The following is a 6,000-nucleotide window of genomic DNA, read 5'->3' as shown; positions in this document are numbered from 1 at the left end:
CATGTGTATATATTTTTTTTTGATTTAAAAAAAAAGATAGTCAACACAGTTTGTACAGTTTTAATAGCCTTTGTTGTTCCAAAAATGTGGGTGGGAGGTTGGCATAATGGTTAAGGTGTTTTTCCTTACAGACACAAAGTAAAAGATTTGATTCTCACATGGGATAATTGGCTAGGCTTAAAATGGCCCACAAGGGCAGTTAGCCTAGTACTAATTTATATTTATATTATATATTTATATATTATAACAGGTATGTGAGACTGCACTGTTCCTAGCATTGAGGAATTTACCCTTTCCCCAGTATTGTGTAGTCTCAGTATATATAATTAGCAGGGATGTGCATAGGGGATGTAGAGGGGCTTGCCCTCTGAAAAAAAAAAAAACATTTTTTTTTTACCTTTTACTTTTGCATATGCCAAAGCTATAGCTCTGCACATGTGTAGCATGGTGGTGATGTTTATATTGTCGATGTTAGGGGCTATGGTGTTTGGGTATGTCATTTATGCTAAGTAGGCCCATATATGTAGGTAGATAGTGGAAGTTTCATGCAGCAAACAAGCTGCATTAACATAAATTTGGGCTGACTTTCTCAAAACAAGAACACAGAGGCAGTGACAGGTAGAAAGCAAATAAATCAACAACTCAGTAGAGTAGTCTGTGACATGAAAAGAACTGTCATGCCTGTTGCTAGTTGAGAAAGGTGCTAACACAGGTTTCAGAGTAAGCAGTCTTATATGCACCTTTTAAATTAGTGATGTCCAAATACATATGTCTATAGTAGAACAATATACAGCAGTCTGTTCAAAAGTTTCTCTTTGCCATAGCTTGCACTGGCAAGAAAATAAAGTCTCTTAAACAGTACCTTTCCTGGCTAGCAAACCAAAGTTTCTGGCACACATATCTGTTTGAGAGTTTTCCAGTAGCTTCAGTTCAGAGTCTCAACCACCAGAACTTCCATTGGTAGTAGCTAAACTGTAACCAAGACTCCCTTCTTCGATATATACTTCCTTTACAAAATACTCTAGCCCCATCTGTACTCTCCAACTAGCTACTTCTGACATATTATAGATTCTGTTTCCTTTTAAGGTGCAGGTGTAGAGCTGCATCTCAATACCTGGCTGCAGGTATGTCACTTTAAAACGGACCAGTCTCATTTCCTTAATGTTCTGCATTTTCTCACAATGCAAAATCCTATTTTCCTTTGTTCCTCCTTCAGTACTCCACTGCATTTAATAACCTTTTTTTGCCTCACTACTTCTCTGCCTGTTTCTACCGATACTGTCCAGTACACATTTCTCAATAAAGCCATCATGCTATATTGCAATATATATATATATATATATATATATATATATATATATATATATATATTCCTGTTATCATTTATGTTACAACACAGCATAATAGTATGGCTGAAACACAAACACACTCCATCCTTGCTAACCATATTCCAGAAAGCAATAATCATTTTTTCCAGTGTATTTTTAAAACTGCCATCATAATTACCAGCTTTAAGCCAGCCATAAAAGATCTCCATGATAGGAACAAAGCACAAATTAAGCTATTTAGTTCACAGGCAGAAACCTGACAGTTATCTGCCTATCTCTAAGGATAAATCATTTCCTAATAAGATAATGGCAAGGTGACAGTTTCTGTATCTGAGTTGTCCTGAACTCCTAGCAGAGGTCTCAAACTGCCTCTCCTCATTTATGATCCTAGTCAAAATCCACCAAAAAGCACCAATAATACTTACTTTACATGGAAGCAGCTGCACGTCAGTGCTGGAAGTATATTAAAAAACTGACATTTTAAAATGATAGAGTATATCCATACAATGATATGCCACATGAAAATGGCATAAAGTTGATTTGGAAGCATTCTTCTTCCAAATAGTTTAGAAATGCATTGTTAAAATAGTAAGAAATTCTTTTGCACATAATCTTTAAGTAATTTGATGGTCTAACACATTTATGAAGTAGAATGAATTTCCATAATTAGTGATGATTTGTTTTTAATCTTCTTAAATCTCAGACAAAAATACAAATAAAGGAGCAAAAGCAGCAGAAGAGGAGAGAGGAGCATGATCGGCGATTACTTGGCGAACTTCATGAGGACAAAGTATTCCTGGAAACATTTTTGAAAGATGAAGGTAAAGTTTTTTGTTTATTTTTCTAAAACTGGCAAACAAATTTGAAACTTTGTTGTGTTATACGCAGCCTTATTTCTCATTTGCTCTTTAACTATATTATTATAACTTTATTTTTGGAATATAAATATTCATTCCTTTGTTTAGCTTCTTGTTAAAAATTGAGCCCTATTTATCTTAACATTTTTATCAGTGTAAGTATAGGTCACATTCCTTTTGATCAAGTTTGTCAATATAGCAGGCTGTGTATAGTATTCTTCCACATACCATCTGTAAGTGCATTTTGTGTGCATGTTATTTAAGCTGACAATTAGGGGAAAAAATGCTTTGTGGCAATATTTCCTATTGAGGTGTTGATGATAGGATTGTTTTCCTGTATTTCAATCATGGGATAAACAGACAAAGAGAAATAGAAGCCAAAGGGCAAAATGTACATGCATTTGAGTACTGAAGTTCAAGAGAAGCAGTGTGAAGCATCAGAACAGCCACTTTCAAGCAGGGCACACATAGCATGTCAGTATGTATGCCCTGCATCTCAAATGCAGTAGAAGTGTGAAGCAATGTTATAAACTGTGGTGGGGACACTCAACATGGCCGCCTTAGTGCCCCATAGAGTACAGGTGTCTACAGCATTGGAGCAGCAACATAGTGGCCAAGAATGGGCATAAGCTATAAGCAAAGCAATGTAGAGCTGGTAAATACCTACTGTGGGAGTTGGGGATATGGTAGACATTGCACAACTACCTACCTACCTACCTACCCACACACACACACACACACACACACACACACACACACACACACACACACACACACACACCTGTTTGTGAATGGGTGCATATATGTTTTCTTGTGCACATATGTGTTTGCCAAAGCTACACTGTACAGCTCCCAGGGTTGAGCTGTTCAGTGCATCATAACAATGTGCTATTTGTATGGTAGGATGCAAAACTATTTTGTTTAGCAGATTTAACTATACCAAATTTTTGTGTGTTTAATTTGACACCATTGTCCTTGTGTCAGTTACTGGCATCAACCTTGATGAAGCAATCTTGTAACAGCAAGTGAACAACTAACCAAGTCCAATTTCCAATTGTCTACAAATTTAGATAATCATAGGCTAGGCTTATTGGTCTAGAGATCTAAGAATTAGGAATAGGAGGGGCCCAGCACTGAGGAGGTGCAAACACTACTTGTAACATTTGTAGTTTTAGTAGGGGAACCTGTGACTTTAACTGCATGGTACTGCTAGACAATAAACTAGTTATCCATTGCCCAACAAATGGGTTTATTGTATATTCACATCAACATGTCTGTTAATAATACTTGGAAAGGGAATAGAATCAAGGACTTTGGGCCAAGTCAAGATAAGCCATATGAATTGCGTAACTGCTATCCATCTCTTTAGTAAATATAACAAAAAGTTTAAAAGGTTAAGGATGCATGACTTGCCTTTGACATAACCAAATTGGTGGAGATCCAGAGCTGAGAGCTTTTCAATATCTAAACTGATGTGGTCAGAAATTATGCACTCCATAGGTTTGCATATATAAACTGGTGAGACTAATGTGGCTGTAGTTACCAGGGTTAGAGGTTTGGCTACTTTTATGTAGGGACCTATTTTCTAGGCTTCAGAAATGTAACTCCTAGAATGTCTTAAGCTGAAGAGGTTAAGAAGGGTTCAGACAGGCAATATTTCATACTAATAGTCCAGTATCCTGGCATGTTATTTATTCCCATGGTTGTGGAGTTTTTAGTTTTTCATATGTCTTTTCCATAATAATTACAGGTAGTGGCTGAGATTGTGGAATCTCTGAAACATTTATAGCTGTAGGCGGAGTAAAATTGGCACTGAATTGGTTGGCTAGGATATTAGCTATTTCCTTTGCATCTTAATGGATATTACCATTGTGAATGAGCTCAAAGCATTGTTTGGTATAAATAAATAATTCTTAGCATGCTGACATAGAAAAAGAAAGAATTAGTTACGGTTAGTTTTGATAGCTATTTTAAGTTCATATTCAGATTTATCCTCGTGATGGAGCCCTTTAGTTGTTTAGTAGCTTGTTTATCTGGGCTATTTAGATGGGTAGAATGTGATTTATTATAGGTAGTATTCATTTCTTCATCTTGTTATACAGTTTACACAGATTTTTCTTCCAAAGGTTGGGTGGGGGGTGTTTTTAAATTTTCCATTGTATCTGGTGTGTATACAGACACCCTTATCGGTGCATTTATTTAAGTACAAGTAAAAGTCAGAGGCATAGATGGCACTTTAGCAACTGGGTCATTTGAGGGGGAATTGCATCATAATTTCATTAGGTCATCAAATAGTTGCTATAACATTAGTATCCTTTTCATCCTGTCCATCCAATCCACCTGATGGGTCTTCGAGCAGCTTGCAGGATCCAAACTGACAAAGCTAGTGCTCCAGCCTCAAGCACCTCAATCTCTCCTTCCCACAATCCTCCTGCCCTCCCTAAACTAGATGCTCCCAGATTTCATTTGCTGCCATTGCATTTAGACATGGTCTCCAACTGTATTGTTAAGTGTTCCACTGCCTTCTTTAAAATTTGATACATTCTGTACAAATGTGTATTTGTTGATTTTCTGGTAGCTTTTTGATGCAGCAATTTAGATGGCAACTTGTCATACTGACAAAAGTTTTTAAATATGTTTAGAACTGTTGGCTCCACTGACTTTCTCATTGTAGCCTTCATTCTTCAGCTTCTCTAGTGTGTGTGTGTGTGTGTGTGTGTGTGTGTGTGTGTGTGTGTGTGTGTGTGTGTGTGTGTGTGTGTGCATGCATGCATCTCCTTCAGTATTTTGTAAACTTAAAAATAGAAAGAAGAGAAGCTTTATTAGATATTGAATTTAATATATAATAGTTTTTGTCTTGCTAGCTGGTGTTTTTTTTTCAGTTACTGTAGATGACAAGGGCAAAGGAGAAAAGAGCTTCAAAAAGTTTTAAATTGTTGACAGAAGATCTCCCCACATGATGGTCATGATTTGTGCGTCTGCTGCCTGGGGTGGACCATTATGAATGTTGACTGCTGTATATGTAAGTCCTTTGGGCAGAGAGCCCTTTCAGACAGGAAAAATAAACTGGTCATTAAGGGTCTTCTTTGTCCTGATTGAGAGATAGAAGACCAGGAAAACAGGAGATAAGAATAAGTCCCTGGAAAAACAGGAGAGAGAAAAAAAAGGCTGATGATAAGACTGTAATTTGCTCCCAAAGTTTCAAAGCCAGTTTCTCCTTCAAGATTAGATTCAGAGCCACTCCCTTTGGCACTGATACTCTGAGTTCATCGTGACACCATACAAGTCACCAGCAAGGCAATTAAGTAAACTTCCTTCAGAGCAAGAACATTCCTTTGTCCCATCCTGACCACCTATGGTATCCTCACACAGGTCAATAACGTCTATAAGAAGTGCCTTAGACTTGGAACTGGATCAGATGATGAGGGCATTTTTGAAGACGCAGACAGACATGAGTGTCATACCTCCCCCCTCAGTGCCGATGGTGGAAAGGACAGGTCTTGTTTCCCCTATTTTTGTTCCTTCTCTGGCCCAAATCTGAGCTAGTGTGCATGGAACCATCAACCAGGATGGAGCCTTTCTGTGACACAGATTGGTGCTCCCATCTCTGTGTCAGAGTCCCTGGATCCTTTTCATTTGACACCTAGGTTTTTGGAGCTGAGTGAAACTTGGACATACCGACTCGACACAAAGTACTCCATACAGTCCTTGAACATGCCCTTACTGGCTCAGGTTCTGAGTCCTCAGCCTTCAAGACACTGGAATTGATCCCTTCCTTGAAGCTTTCCACTCTTTCTGGCCATGACCTTCGACTG

The sequence above is a fragment of the Protopterus annectens genome, chromosome 13.part0 (assembly GCF_019279795.1).
Source record: "Protopterus annectens isolate FY-2018-M chromosome 13.part0, PAN1.0, whole genome shotgun sequence".
Lineage (NCBI taxonomy): Eukaryota > Metazoa > Chordata > Ceratodontiformes > Protopteridae > Protopterus > Protopterus annectens.
The sequence above is the reverse complement of the archived record's forward strand: the minus strand, read 5'-3'. Positions refer to the sequence as shown.